This window comes from Anabrus simplex, chromosome 10 (genome assembly GCF_040414725.1).
Source record: "Anabrus simplex isolate iqAnaSimp1 chromosome 10, ASM4041472v1, whole genome shotgun sequence".
Lineage (NCBI taxonomy): Eukaryota > Metazoa > Arthropoda > Insecta > Orthoptera > Tettigoniidae > Anabrus > Anabrus simplex.
Window position 1 is genome coordinate 117,212,791 of NC_090274.1, and position 14,997 is coordinate 117,227,787.

The 14,997-nt window shown below is 38.1% G+C and overlaps 1 long non-coding RNA gene across 1 annotated transcript in view; it reads left to right on the plus strand.

Moving 5' to 3' along the window:
- Nucleotides 1–2,950: 2,950 nt before the first annotated feature.
- Nucleotides 2,951–14,997, plus strand: part of LOC136882031 (uncharacterized) — a 49,812-nt gene continuing 37,765 nt past the window's right edge. Inside the window, exon 1 of the long non-coding RNA XR_010861068.2 lies at nucleotides 2,951–3,090. This is a non-coding gene — a long non-coding RNA (uncharacterized lncRNA). The remainder of the gene's footprint in view (nucleotides 3,091–14,997) is intronic.

Consider the following 14,997-nt stretch of genomic DNA (forward strand, 5'->3'; position numbering starts at 1 on the left):
GTTAAAGTTCAGGCTTTCTCCTATAGAGAAGTTTCAACTGGCGCAATATTTGAATTCGCGGCGTGGAGGTGTACCGCCTGGTACAATAATAATAATAATAAATTGAATACTGACAATAATACCTCTAACTTCTACATATAATTCGGGGGTGTGATATATGTACTATCACAGTAGGTAAGAAGCCTAAGAGAACTGAATTTATGGTTAAGAATACAAAAGTGGAACAAGTATATCATTTCAAGTATTTAGAATGTGTGTTCTCCCAGTATACAGTACCATATGGCTGATAAAACAGGCATGAGAAAGTTTAAAAAAGAGTAACTATGATCAGTGAAAAATGATAAATAAAAATGTAAACAGACTCTGGGATGGGTTTAAAGCAATTGTTGTGGAATGTGAAAATAGGTTTGTACCTTTAAAGGTGGTAAGAAATGGTAAAGATCCACTATATTATACTAGAGAAGTAAAGAGTCTAAGAAGGAGGTGCAGTTTGGAAAGAATTAGAGTTAGAAATGGCTCTGGAAGTAAGGAGAAGTTGAAGGAATTTACTAGGAAATTGAATCTAGCAAAGAAGTCAGCTAAGGATAACATGATGGCAAGCATAATTGGTGGTCATACAAATTTTTGTGAAAAATGGAAGAGTATGTATAGGTACTTTAAGCTAGAAACAGGTTCCAAGAAGGACATTCCAGGAATCATTAATGAACAATGGGAGTATATATGCGAGGATCTTCAAAAGGCAGAAGTTTTCAGTCAACAGTATGTAAATATTGTTGGTTACAAGGATAATGTCCAGATAGAGGATAAAGGAGTAATAATATTTACCTATGACAGCAATGACGTTTACAGTAAGATACAAAATTTGAAAACTAGAAAAGCAGCTGGAATTTATAAGGTTTTGGGGGATATACTAAATGCATTGGGTTGGGATATAGTACCATATCTGAAGTACTTACTTGATTGGTGTCTTTAAAAGTAGGAAAGACCACAATATGAAGATGAAGTTGGAATACAAGAGCACAAATTGGGGCAAATATTAATTTATAGGAAGGGGAGTTAGGGATTAGAATAACTTACCAAGGGAGATGTTCAATAGCTTTCCAATTTCTTTGCAATCATTTAAGAAAAGGCTAGGAAAACAACAGATAGGGAAACTGCCACCTGGGCGACTGCCTTAAATGCATATTACTAGCGATTGATTGAATCAAGGTGCAGCAAAGCTAATTCAGTGTACTTGCGATGAACAAAACTATCTTTACACTGGTCTGTTTCGGGCTAACTTTGCTTTACGGTGTGAAAACTGGATGGGCTCAGGATATCTTATTCGTAACTTAGAAGTAACAGGCATAACGGGAATGATCACTGCTACAAATAGGTGGAAACAATGGCAGGAAGGTACTTTGAATGAGGAGACGAACTCTATTGATGAAGTGGTACACATAAACCGGTTTCGGTGTTGGGGTCATGTGAAGTGAATGGAGGAGAATAGGTTACCTAGGAGAATAATGGACCTGGTCATGGATGGTAAGAGAAGTAGAGGGAGACCTTGACGATGATGGTTATCCTCAGTTTCTAGTTATTTAGAGATTAGAGGTATGGAACTAAACGAGGTCACAAGGCTTGTTACAAATAGAGGATTAGATAAAGTTTAGGAAGTTCACAGAGGCTTGCAGATTGAATACTGGTAGCCTAAAAGTTTATCATGAATATGTGTTAAGGTATCATTATTGAGTGGATAATCTAACACCAATATTTAGTTTGCTTATGGTATGTTCATTTCAGATAGTTCAGGTAGTTTTAATGCACCTGAAGGTCTAAATTTGAGTTGTTTGTGCACAGTTTTTAAAAAGTATTTTGAGAAAGTAATAATTTTGTTGACATAATAAAGTTACAGTATTTATTGCAAACCATAATTGTTATTCTCTATACTTATGGCCATCTCCAAAATCCTTCCCCCCAAATTCAGTACTGGTAATCCTGAAGAAACGAGCTTGCAGGAATTTGTAGAAATACCAAGCTTACAATGCTGTACTCTCGGATATTTGGTTTATACAAAGTACACAATGTATTTTACAGCTGTCATAACGATACAGAATATCTCTTTTTATGACATTTTTCTTAAATAAAACAATGTACAGTATGTAAGTTCCTTACAGGTTGAATATTTCCATGCAGTACTGTACCTATATATTCAGATTTTTTGAACGTACAATGGACCTTCTAACAATGGTAAGAGGGGCCGATGACCTTCGATGTTAGGCCCCTTAAAACAACAATCATCATCATCATCATCATCATCTAACAATGGTAAGTAAACCCTAAATTGCTAGTATGTGAATTGATTACTGTTTGATTCATCAATAAACTGTCTCATATGCAATACTTTCTTGACTGTGTCTAACAACTATTATGAATGTTTTAGAGAATCAAGAGAACATGTTTTACTTTTAGTTATCATTTATTTATTTATTTATTTATTTATTTATTCATTTATTTATTTGTTTGTTTGTTTGTTTGTTTGTTTGTTTGTTTGTTGTGAGATAGGCAACTGCTTAATTTTACCCCACATTATTTTGCGTAAGAAATCTTGATTTCAATATATACTGGAAATCATGTTTTATTTTTGTTCTCAGCGTATGATATTTCGAAAATATTTTGTTAGGTTTATTGAGCTGCTGAATTTTAAATGAAAACATAGCATAATTAAGAACATTTGCAAGTGCAACGCTTTTTAGTAATAGCTATAAAGCTACTTCATGTTGGCTTGAGGGAGGATGGTGTCCGTGTCACCACCTGTCATGACGTCACGCTTGAATGCGGAGGCCTACTCTATCGGTGGTCACGGCCCTATTCGCTATTTCCGGTTTACTTTCGAAGTGGTTAGCTTGTCGTTATTTAATACAGGAATTATTTTGTTTTGTACTGTGCATCTCGTCCGCATGTTTATTCTGTGGATTGTGCTGTTTCGCTTAAGATTATCTACATCAGGTAATTGCAGTTCCTTACGTTTTATACCGTGTCGAAAAGAGTCTCAGTCTTGTACATCTCCATAAGGAAGTTAATATCGTACTTTACGAGATAGGAATTACGGTAAGCTTTATTGTTCAGTTCGTATTTAAACATAAAAGATCAGCGGCAGATAATTCTGTTTTCCAGCCTACTGTAAGCTGTCTATATTAAATATATCTCAGCTACCATTCTTAGTGATAATACATGCACATTTTTTCCAACATGGTACCGAATTGATTCTAAATAGCCTGCTCATGCGCAGTAGTATACACTGGCACCAAAAAGTATTGGCATCAACGAGCTAGAATAACATAGAGGGGCTGTATGCCTGACATCAGCGCTCCCGGCTTGAAGCAAGTTGATAAAGGTCAGCCATGTTAACGGTTGTCAAAACAAAAGCTTGTTGGCGCGAGAACATATGTTGAGGTGACAGTGAGATAGTGCATGGTAATTTAATTTCGTAAGTTTTCATAAATTTTTATGGAGTGAAAAGAAAGTGTTTTGTTTTCAAGAATGCCAGCCGTATGCTCAGCGTACGGTTGTACTAATCGGAGTACTAAAACCAAGGATATATCGTATTTTAAGTAAGTATTACTGAGTGATAGCCGAGATCATTTCTTTGTGAGTTCTGTTCGTAATTAAACCCATTTTAATGCTTAAACAGCAAAATACTGATAGCCATGGTAATTATTTGGCGGATTATGTTTCAGGTTTCCTTTAAAGAACAAGGAATTAACGCAACAGTGGGTTGTGAGGATGAAAAGAGATAAATGGTATGCCACTCAATCCAGTCGTTTATGCTCTGTACATTTTGAAGAAAAGTACATGTATAAAACAAATGACCAACGGCGTTTACTGGCAAATGCCGTCCCAACCATATTTAATTTTCCTCCTCATTTACGTGCAAAGATATCGGAGCGTCCACCTCCAAGGAAACGTGACCACGAAAAGTCACCTGAGGCGACTGATGAGGAACCTCCTGCTAAAAGATGTAAGTATATAAAGTAGGGACTAAAAAATAATTACTAATTATTTACATTCTTAATCACTTGCTACTCCTATTTATTATGCAATATTAAAAAAATATAAAATTTGAGTGTGCTGGATGACGTTGTTTTAAAATTATTTTTATCTTTCAGATCACCAGACTGATGACCACAACTACAGTTTCTGTCCCAGCCCTAAGAAATTAAAACAGCAATTGGTGCAGACTGATAGGAAATTAAAACAGCTGAAAGAGAAATGTAAAGTCATGGCACAGAAAGCAAAGAGGCACAAGAAGAAAGTTTTAAATCAGCAAGAAATCATCAAAGGTCTTAAAAAGAGGCTTAATCTTCAGGTCTGAATGTTTTGGGCAGCTACTTCCAAGAGGTTATCCAAGACCTGACCAAACTTCAGGCCAATCCAACTGTGCATCAGTATCCCCAGTCTGTGAGGAAGTTTGCTTTGACTATAAACTTTTCTTCAGCTCAGGCATACTGTTACCTCAGGAAGTTTTTTAAACTACCACATCCTCGAACTCTTCGTCATTGGGCAACATCTGTCGATGGCAGTCCAGGTTTTACAGAGGAGAGTTTTGAAAAAATTTCAAAAGAAGTTAGGGATAGTTCAGAACCAATCCTGGGAACTTTAATATTTGATGAAATGGCTATTAAAAAGGACTTGGTTTGGGACAATAAACAGATTTGTGGGTATAATGACTTAGGTCAAGGGTATTTAGACACTGAGGAGTGTAAAGTGGCTAAGGAGGCATTAGTGTTTATGGTGACAGCACTGAATAGAAGCTGGAAAATACTGGTAGGTTATTGTCTTGTCAGTGGAGTGCCCAAAGAAGTGAAGTTAAATTTGGTGAAACAGTACTTGAGAAAACTGCATGAGACAGGTATAAAAATTGTTGCAGTAGTATGTGATGGGACTGTGACTAATAGTTGTGTGATGCAAGGCTTAGGAGTGAAATTTGATGGTCTGAACTCTCAGTGTTGTTTTTCCCATCCAGCAGATTCTGAACAAAAGGTGTTTGTTTTACTCGATGCTGCTCATCTTATAAAACTTGCAAGGAATTTGCTGGCAGAAGAGCAGGTACTAATAGATGGTAGTGCTCCAGAGCAGGAAAATAAAATTGAGTGGAAATAATTGGAGAAACTTGTAAACTTACAGGAAGCAGAAGGCCTGCATGCTGGTAATAAATTAAGGAGAAAACATTTAGAGTGGGAGAGACAGAAAATGAAGGTTTCCTTAGCTGCACAAACCTTCAGTAATTCTGTGGCCTTGAAGAGTTTTGATTGTGAAAATACCATTGAGTTTATTATGATCCTAAATCTTGCATTTGATTTATTAAATTCATGTCATCCTATGGGTAAGGGAACCAAGGCTGCAATCAGAAAATTCAACAAGGCCAAAATCTGTGCTGATGTTGAGAAATGCATACGTTACCTTAAAAATATTACATTAACTGATGGCTCTTCCCTCTGTAATTCTAAGAAGAAAATTGCGGTAAATGGTATCATTTTTGATTTGTTAAGTGTGCAAGGCCTTGCAGAAACATATGTCTGGGGAGATGGTTATGTACTAAATTATCTCCTTACACGCAGGTTGAGCCAGGATCACCTGGAATTATTCTTTTCGTGTGTGAGGAACATAGGAGGAAATAGAAACAATCCCAATGCTGCCCAATTCAAAGCTGCATACAGGAAGTGTCTCATTGGTCAGATCGACCCGTCTTGTAATTCTAATGTGTCGTTGAATGATTGTGTTATCCTGAACCCTGATGAAGTACAGACAGTTCCACAACAAATTAATTTTACCAGATTTGATCATGATTATGTCACCGATTATGAAGCCCTTTCTTTATATATTGAACATGTTGTTGATTATATTGCAGGCAGTGTAGTGAAAAAGCATCTCTAAATCAATGAAATGTGTGCAGTGTTTGTGTGTCTTGCAGAGTGTGAGCACTGTTGCAAAATGTGGATTGGTGAAATGTAAAGATGTAAATAATTCACTTTTGAACCCTTCTGACGATATCAGATACCTATGTAAAGTGGCAGAGAAGGTCTTTAGAAGTAATCTTTCTACTTTGGGAAAAAACCGAAGAAATATCATGCTGAAATATCAGTCAGATGTATTTTCAATGTTAGACAGATGTTTATTCTCAGGTCATGAACATTTGTTTACTGCTACCGAACGCACTGAGGAATCTCATTATGTTGCTCTTATCAAACTTCTTTTGCAGAAGTACTATTCCGGCAGACTCCATCATGCCCTTAGGGAAAAATCACACATACTGAGAGGAACTCAAGTGAGGCAAACTCTCACTAAGTTCATCCTATTCAAGGGCCAGTGATGAACACTTTGTCCTACTAACAGGATGGTTTGACTTTTTCATTATTGTATATAACACTACATGTCTTGCAGAATTGCCATTATCTTCCTTCTGTAATCATCCTGTAAAATTGTTTATGATGTTGAATTACTATATCTTCCACCCCACCCCTCCCCTTCCCTTTTCTTATTGTACAGTACCCTCGGTAGTGTTATCCTATAGTTTTTAATCATAATTTACTCTGCGTTGCTTATAATAGTGTAAAACTTTTGTTTCAAGTCTAGTTTTTCTTTTAGGATTTGTTATTGGACTCTTCAATTTTCATTGTTATTGGATAATCATTTTGTTCTTGTTCTGTGCACTAATTTTTGTTGTTATATAGAACCATGTATATATGGTATATATTATATTTCTGTACCTTAGTGGTTTGTGGTGTGGGTTACTGTAGTCACGTCCTAGTTCGTGAACCATGGGCAACAGCTGAGTGGCGTAGTAAGTGGTCCAGAGAGTTGGGATACCAGTTGCTATGGAAAGGGAGTGGGCATCTCGGACACATTCCGAGTCATGTCCCTTCTTGTACTCATGTAGCTAGGACTATACAATCAACCAGTGGGCCCTAACCCATTAAGAGAGAGATCGTTACTGGGATCATGTGTTAGTTGGGTAGCATCCTGCTTCACAGAATTTACAGAGTTCAGAACATTCTAAGCAAGCCTTGGACCTATGGTAGTAATGGAGTCCCACTTCCATATGACAGGCGAGGGACCGTTAGGAACCAGATTGGCAAACAAAATGGAATTCGGTGGGGTGCTGTGAATATTAATGTGGCTCGTGGAAGAAAGCAGTGGCAGCTCGTGAAAAAATGTTCAGGGGGTTCACAGCAACATTTTTGTTCACGCCCCAAAGTACCAAAGTAGAATGAAAATCGGTACAAAATAGCTTACTACTGGAAAAGTTCCTTGTACATTTCATTCTCCTCTCATAATATAGTAGAACCGAGGATGAATTTTTCCAAGATTAATCTGTGAGTGTACAACAAAACTAAAATATGACTGCCGAGCTGAGTAGCTCAGATGGTTGAAGCATTGGCCTTCTGACCCCAACTTGACAGGTTTGATACTGGCTCAGTCTGGTGGTATTTGAAGGTGCTGAAATACATAAGCCTTGTTTGGTAGATTGACTAGCACGTAAAGGAACTCCTGCAGCACTATATTCTGACACCTCGGCTTCTCTGAAAACCGTACGAGTAGTTATGGGATGTAGAAACAATAACATTATTATTATAAATGTTAAAATTATGACTACTACTAAAATGTTCGCATTCCGTACCCTGATGGTGGGCCTCCTAGAGAGCGACGTCCTCTAGGAGATGTGCTGCGGTGATTCGAGGTGAGAACATGTGAAAAAAGGGATCGTGGCCTATAAAAGGAACTGTTGATGTATTTCATCATTCGCTTAAGAGAGGAAAATGAAAAACCACGGAAAACCATTCTCAGGACAGCGGACAGGAGGAGACCAACCCCACCGCTTCCCGAATGTAGATCTGAAAAACCAAAGCTACTCATCTCGGTTAAAGCAAAATTCACAGCATCTTTGCTACAATGCTGTAGGCTATTGTAGGGAATATTAACATGCGAACACTATTCTTGGTTTTACATAGCACGAAGTTCACCTAGGTATGACGACAAGCGTACTGTTATCACATTTACCGGTACTCAATTTAATTTCAGTAGAAACTATTTTCCACCCATAATGTAAATCAAATTTCTTACCGTGATTACGAACGCCTGTTCAGAATTACCTACTGGCGAAATCTTCCGGCGATATAATGCAATAGTAACTTCTGGGAGCTGTGGCCATCAGTAACAGGGGAGGTGGCGGACCCTTGTAATACTATATCTCGTTTGAGGGTGGCTTAGATGGAAAGGTACATGTCTTACCATCCTCCTCGCTCATTGGGTTTATCTGTGCATCTGGTCAGTCGAAACGAACAGCTGTCTATGTAATGGAGCTTCGATATAAGTCGAATTCTTGTAATCGATTCATAAAATTGGGTCAAAACAAAGGAAACAATTTTGAATTATCCATGAATGTGTGAATACGCATTAAAATTGGTTGTTCATGTGCTCCTGCGAGCCCACGGCCACTGGAAGAAATAAAGTAGAACTGTCTGAATCATCAAAGAGGTTGTGTCTGGATGTGTTACTAGTTAATGATATTAGGATAAGGGGAGATAACGAGGAAGAGAGAGGAGGAGATTATGAAGTATTCTTAACAGGTGCTGGAAAGGGAAGGACAGAGTGTAGGGTATGACTCTTTATCAGGAAAACTATGCATGCAACATTTAGGCATGTAAATGAGTGAATGATGTGGGTAGATCTAGCTGTTGGGAGGAATTAGGACAAATATGGCCTCACTCTATTCACCGTGTGAGGGTGCAGATGAGGATGAAGTTCACAAGTTTTATGAAGCAGACCACCCTTGCTTGATGGAAGTAAAAGCTGAGTGGACTCAGGATATCTCATTTGTAAGTAAGAAGTAACAGACATGGAATTTGCAAGAATAATCGCTGGTGCAAACAGGTGTGAACAATTGCAGGAGGGTACATGGATTGAGGAGATAAAAGCTAAGTTAGGAATTAACTCTATTGATGAAGCTGTACGCATAAACTAGCTTCGGTGGTGTGAGTCTTGTGAGGCAAATGCAGGGGGTAGGTTACCTGGAAGAATAATGGACTCTGTCAAGTTTCTTTAATGATAGATAAGAGGTATGGAACTAAACAAGACCACAGAATTTGTTACAAATAGAAGATTGTGGCGGCATTTTTTTAAATTCCCAGAGGGTTGCAGACTCCTGAAAAGCATAACAGTCTATAATGTGGATGTATGTATATATGTATATGTGAAGAAATAAAACATTGATATTTAAGAATATACAGCATGTTTTCTTGATGCTACTCTGACTCCTAGCTAAATTGCCAATTGCAGAAAATAAAAATTTGGTTAGCGATACTTATGATATTTCTTTTATTTTTGCTTTACGTTGCACCGACACAGGTAGGTCTTATGGTGATGATGGGAGAGGAAAAGCCTAGGAATAGGAAGGAAGCGGCTATGGCCTTAATTAAGGTACAGCCACAGCATTTGCCTGGTGTGAAAATGGGAAACCATGGAAAACCATCTTCAGGGCTGCCGACAGTGGGATTCGAACCCACTATCTCCCGATTACTGGATACTGGCCGCACTTAAGCGACTGCAGCTATCGAGCTCGGTATGATACTGGTTGGGTGCTTTATTAATGGCATAATACCACATGAGTACACACTTACAACCTTCGGTCTTGTTACCCATACGTAGCTGATAAGGTTACATACTCAAATTAGAGATCTTGATAAGCTGACTATGGGATACCAGGAGAGTTTTGAACATTGTGTTATAGGCAGGTTAGTGAACAGCATATTTAAAACTGACTTTTAGGATGCACTTGATTCACTACTCCTTGACAACCACATTCATCAGCTGAAGTGGGGAGTTTTGATGGAGTATTTCAAAGTGAGATTCCACAGTAAAGCATGGCTTGAGACAGAAAAACTTCACAGTGTGTGGATGCAAAGTTCAAAGGAAGACTGGTCCCTTCAGGAACCAACAATGTAAGGTTAAGCTATTTTAATATAAATATGGTGAACTACTGTGTGGCATATGGGTGCAAGGAGACTTTCAGGAAAGAATCTGGCAGTTCTTTTCACAGGTAAGATGATATTTACCTAAATTAATCTGTTGTTTCTTAGACCATCACAAACGATGATATATATGGTTTATATGTTTCATAAATTGTTAAGTCAGGTGTCTGTAATATATGTACAATTATTTTTTCTATGTGAACCAAGAAATGCCTTTCCACAGTCACATTACTTGTATTCTAATAATACCAACATAAATGGCCCGTTATTGGACATTATAAATTTCCCAGCTAACTCATTTCCAGTTGCCAGCATTTCTCCCCAGTGTGCTAAGTTGGGCTCATCAGCTGGTAAACAGCACACCCACCAAGATGCATGGCTAGTGCATACCGTGAAGGCCACTGCGTAGGCTACTTGGAGCCACTGACAGTGTCATTGCACTATGAGACACTTTGTATCAGTTTAAAAAATTGATGCCTGCCTGGCCATCAGATGATAAAGATGTTTATTCCCATAGGGCACTGCCAGTGGCTCCAAGTAGCCTACGCAGTGGCCTCCACGGTATTCACTAGCCATGCATCTTGGTAGGTGTGCTGTTTACCAACTGATAAGCCCAACTTAGCACGCGGGGTGAAACGCTGGCAACCAGGAATGAGTTAGCTGGAAAATTTATACTGACCAGTAACGGACCAACTGTATTGCTATTATAAGTCTGATTGTGTTTAAAACCTGTCTTAGGAGTGTATAACTTGATTTTGAACATTTCATACTGAAGATTCACTTTCTGCTCACTTCTAAACTTAGTCAGGATCACTTGGAAGTATTTTTTAGTGCCATTAGTCATGGTGACCTTATGAACCATGACACAGCTAGGTAGTTTGAAGCAGCACTTGCTTCATATACAGATAGGTACTCTAACCAGTGCCAATTGCTCTGCAGTTGACACTACTGTAACTGTGAATTGTATAGACCTCACTCAGATAACTGGTGACCCTATTAATCTGCCTGCCAACAGTACTGATGTACTCTCTGTTTGTCATGATCATGACCATATTCCACATCCAGCTAACTTGATGTATGTTAAGGATGTAGTGCAATATAGCTGGTTTTGCTGTGAAAAATTTACACAAGTAGTGAAAAGTGATGTTTGCAAGGCAGTTCTCCAAATAGCAGTTTCAGAGCAGCCAGCTCTCCTGAAGACAAATAACAGAGGTGGCCTTTCTATCCCATCATACGATGTGATTTACAACTGCGGGAAATGTGAAAAAGTTACAATGTTGGAAAACCCTTAAAACGTGCTTTTAATGGCAGTTCTAAGCTATTCTAAGAGAGAACTGTTTGTAGAACTTTACGAGGATGCCTGTCATTCACCACCCCTTGACAACCACATTTGTAAGCTGAAGTGGGGAATTTTGATGAGTATTTCAAAGTGAAATTCCACAATAAAACATGACTTGAAACAGGAAAACTTTATTGTTTTCAGATACAAAGCTTTCACAGAAAGACTGGTCTTTTCAGGAAGTAGTGTTGTTTTCCTTCGGTATTATGCCATGCTGTAGCTATAAGTAGTCTAGTGTATCAGTGTGTTTTCTTAAAATTTATGATTAATATATTTGTTGAGGTGGTTACAGTTCATAATTTACGTGGGAAGATAAAATCAGCTGTTGGGTAGAGAATTGTTCCTCACAATTATAGCTTGCTGGCCGCTGCGAACTCTGGCGTCGCTCTGCTTGTCAACAGGATGCCGATGCCATTTCATCACTAAGGAGTTTGGCGACTCTGGACGATAGTGCTTTCAGACTCGAAATGAGACAAAATATAATAGGTCTATGTCAGAGGATGATTTTGTATTACCTAGTGTTTTACTTTATAGGCATAAGTCTTTTTTCATATTCTCTCTAATTACTCTGCCAGAGAGTGAGGTTGATGTGTACTGGTTTGAGTCATCAGTCCATAGACTGGTTTGATGCAGCTGTCCAGGCCACCCTATCCTGTGCTAACCTTTTCAAATTAATTCTTAAACTACTTTACGCATTGGCATGACTTGTTTCTGTACTAGGGGAAGAACACTGCTGAATGTTGGATGTTTTCTTTTTTTTTTCTGCAGATGTTACCTCTTGTTATTATTATGTTGTCACCAAGTTGCTGAGTATGTACCGTATAGTGCATGATAATGTTCCGTTTTCACAGACTTATTATGAGTGATTATTTCTTGGTATCTGTTTATCTTTGCCCTTGAGAATTCATTTTTGTTGCCATATGCCACTGAAGTCTGATATTCAGGTTCTTTCTTCCCCCCCTCCATTGTGGTCCTGAAGGCTATGTGTTACTTACTCTCTTCTTGTGCTTGGGCATTGGTTTGATGTAGGCCTCTTATGGTCAAACGTACACCAAGCATAGTAAACACAGTATTTTACTGCTGTTTGTGAAATTTATGCTGCCTTTATAGTAAATGTACGTTACATTGGCATTTAAAACTAGGCTACACCTCATAATGGATAACTTTCAAGGTTACCTTTCAGCTAATAATCCAAGAATGATATGGTGATGGAAAAAAAAAGAAGATCATGTCCCCTATATTATAATAAATAATTACCGGTACATTAAACCGTACTCGTGGGGATGTGATACTTTTAAAAGACCTACCCACTGTAACATGTCTGCATGGCAAATGCAAATTTTAATATATATATATATTTAAATGCCCTACTGGCACCATATTGTATGAATGTTGTGTGTGAGGAAGGATGTCAAACACCCAGTCCCCAGGATAGGGACATTAATCATTACAATTAAAAACCCCCTGACCCGCCGGGAATTGAACCCGGGGCCGCCGGGTGACAGGTGAACACGTTGCCCCCTACACCGCGGGGCCGAACATGTTTATATTATACTTTTAAATTATGTTACGAATGAGGTTGTAACCTATTGTAGGTCCCTATCATTTTAAGGATTTCTCTCATAAATATTTATGTCCACGGTCTTTATTCTAATTTACACCACAACAACAAAGCACGGTAACGTCTTGTTCCAATTTCAAGGCCTATTCGTATGTCAGTGAGACGATTTAGAACTACCCTATATTCAAATGATCGTGATGTTGGCCTCGTGTCGCAACACAATGAAGTGGTGGTATTCGCAGTCTATGATTTTTAATGCTTTAAGCTCTCGGCTAACATTCGTTAATTCTTCCCCATTGGTTCTGAAGTGCGTATTTTCTACACTTTTCGTCATTCAAGAGCCACACCCCCTTGCTTGTGTGACAACAGGAAACATGGTGGATGTTCGTTCTATTAGCTTCACCCAGGCAGCGCTTCCACCTCTCTATATGTAATTCTAGCTCGTTGATTGGCATACTTACCATTATAGTGGGAGAAAGATGGAAGCGATACATAGAAACATTATATGAAGATCCTACTGACATAAATGAACTTGAAAATGAAGACAACATAACAAGTGACCAAATGGGGCCCTCTTTAACAAAAGAAGAATACCTCAAGGCTGCGAAAGAATTGAAACCTCTTACAGCGCCAGGATGCGATGAAATAACTGGAGAAATGATACAGACACTGGATGATGAAACACACGGCTATATTTTTAAACTGATCATGGAAATATATGAAACCGGAGAAATTCCAGAAGATTTTAAAAAGTCTGAAACTCTAAAATGTGAAGAACATCGCACCTTGAGTCTGTTGTCGCACATGTCAAAAATATTGACAAGAATAATATATAACCGAATAAGCAATAAAATTGAACCACATTTGGCTGAAGATCAGTTTGGATTTAGGCGGAATAGAGGCACACGAGAAGCTATTCTAACATTACGACAGGTTATAGACAAAATGCTAGACGTAAGGAAACCTTTGTTTATTGCATTCGTGGATTTAGAAAAAGCTTTTGATAATGTGAACTAGAATATGTTAATGAAGATTATGACTAGTGTTGGTTTAGATTTTAGAGATAGACGAATAGTATATGAACTCTATAACAACCAAAGAGGCATCATAAACATAAATGGTGAAGTACGGGAAGCTTATATAAAGAAAGGAGTACGACAGGGATGTAATTTTTCACCAGTGCTGTTCAACCTGTATATTGAGAAAGGAATTGAAGAATGAAAAGAGGAAATGGAAGGAATAAAGATAAATGGAGTAGAAATCAAAATGATAAGATTAGCTGATGACATAGCTGTCATAGAGGAGAATGAAGAGAAACTACAAAGTGCATTAATAAGAATGAATACGATATAGAGAGATAAGTATAACATGAAAATTAATACAAGAAAGACCGAAATTATGGTATGCAACCACCAGCATATTGCAGTCGACATCAAAATTAGTGATATACCACTAAGGCAAGTAAATGCCTTTACCTACTTAGGAAGTAAAATCACTCCAGATGGCAAAAGTTCAGTCGACATAAAGAGCAGAATTTCCCAAGCAAAAATTGCTTTTTACAAGAAAAGGATACTACTTACATCAAGGAATTTAAATGTGGAGACCAAGAAGAGTTTTATTAAGTGCTATGTCTGGAGTGTGGCCTTGTATGGTTCAGAAACGTGGACTATTAGTGCACGTGATAAGAAACGTTTGGAAGCATTTGAGATGTGGGGCTGGAGGAGGATGGAAAAGATCTCTTGGACAGAAAACTCACCAATGAAAAAGTTCTTCGACGAATAACTGAAAAAAGATCCTTTTTAGCAACAATAAGAAAAAGAAGAGACCAGTTAATTGGCCATCTCTATAGGCACAATGGATTCATAGTTAATGTCATAGAAGGAAAGATTCAAGGTAAAAGAGGAAGAGGAAGACCTAGACTACAATATTCAAGACAGATCAGAGATGACGTAGGAACAGGCTCATATGTGGAAATGAAGAGATTAGCGGATTACGCAGAAGAGTGGAGAAGACGAATTGCTGCCAACCAATCTTAGGATTGAGAATTAAGAAGGAGACCATTATATACAAATTCCACACAAATAAAG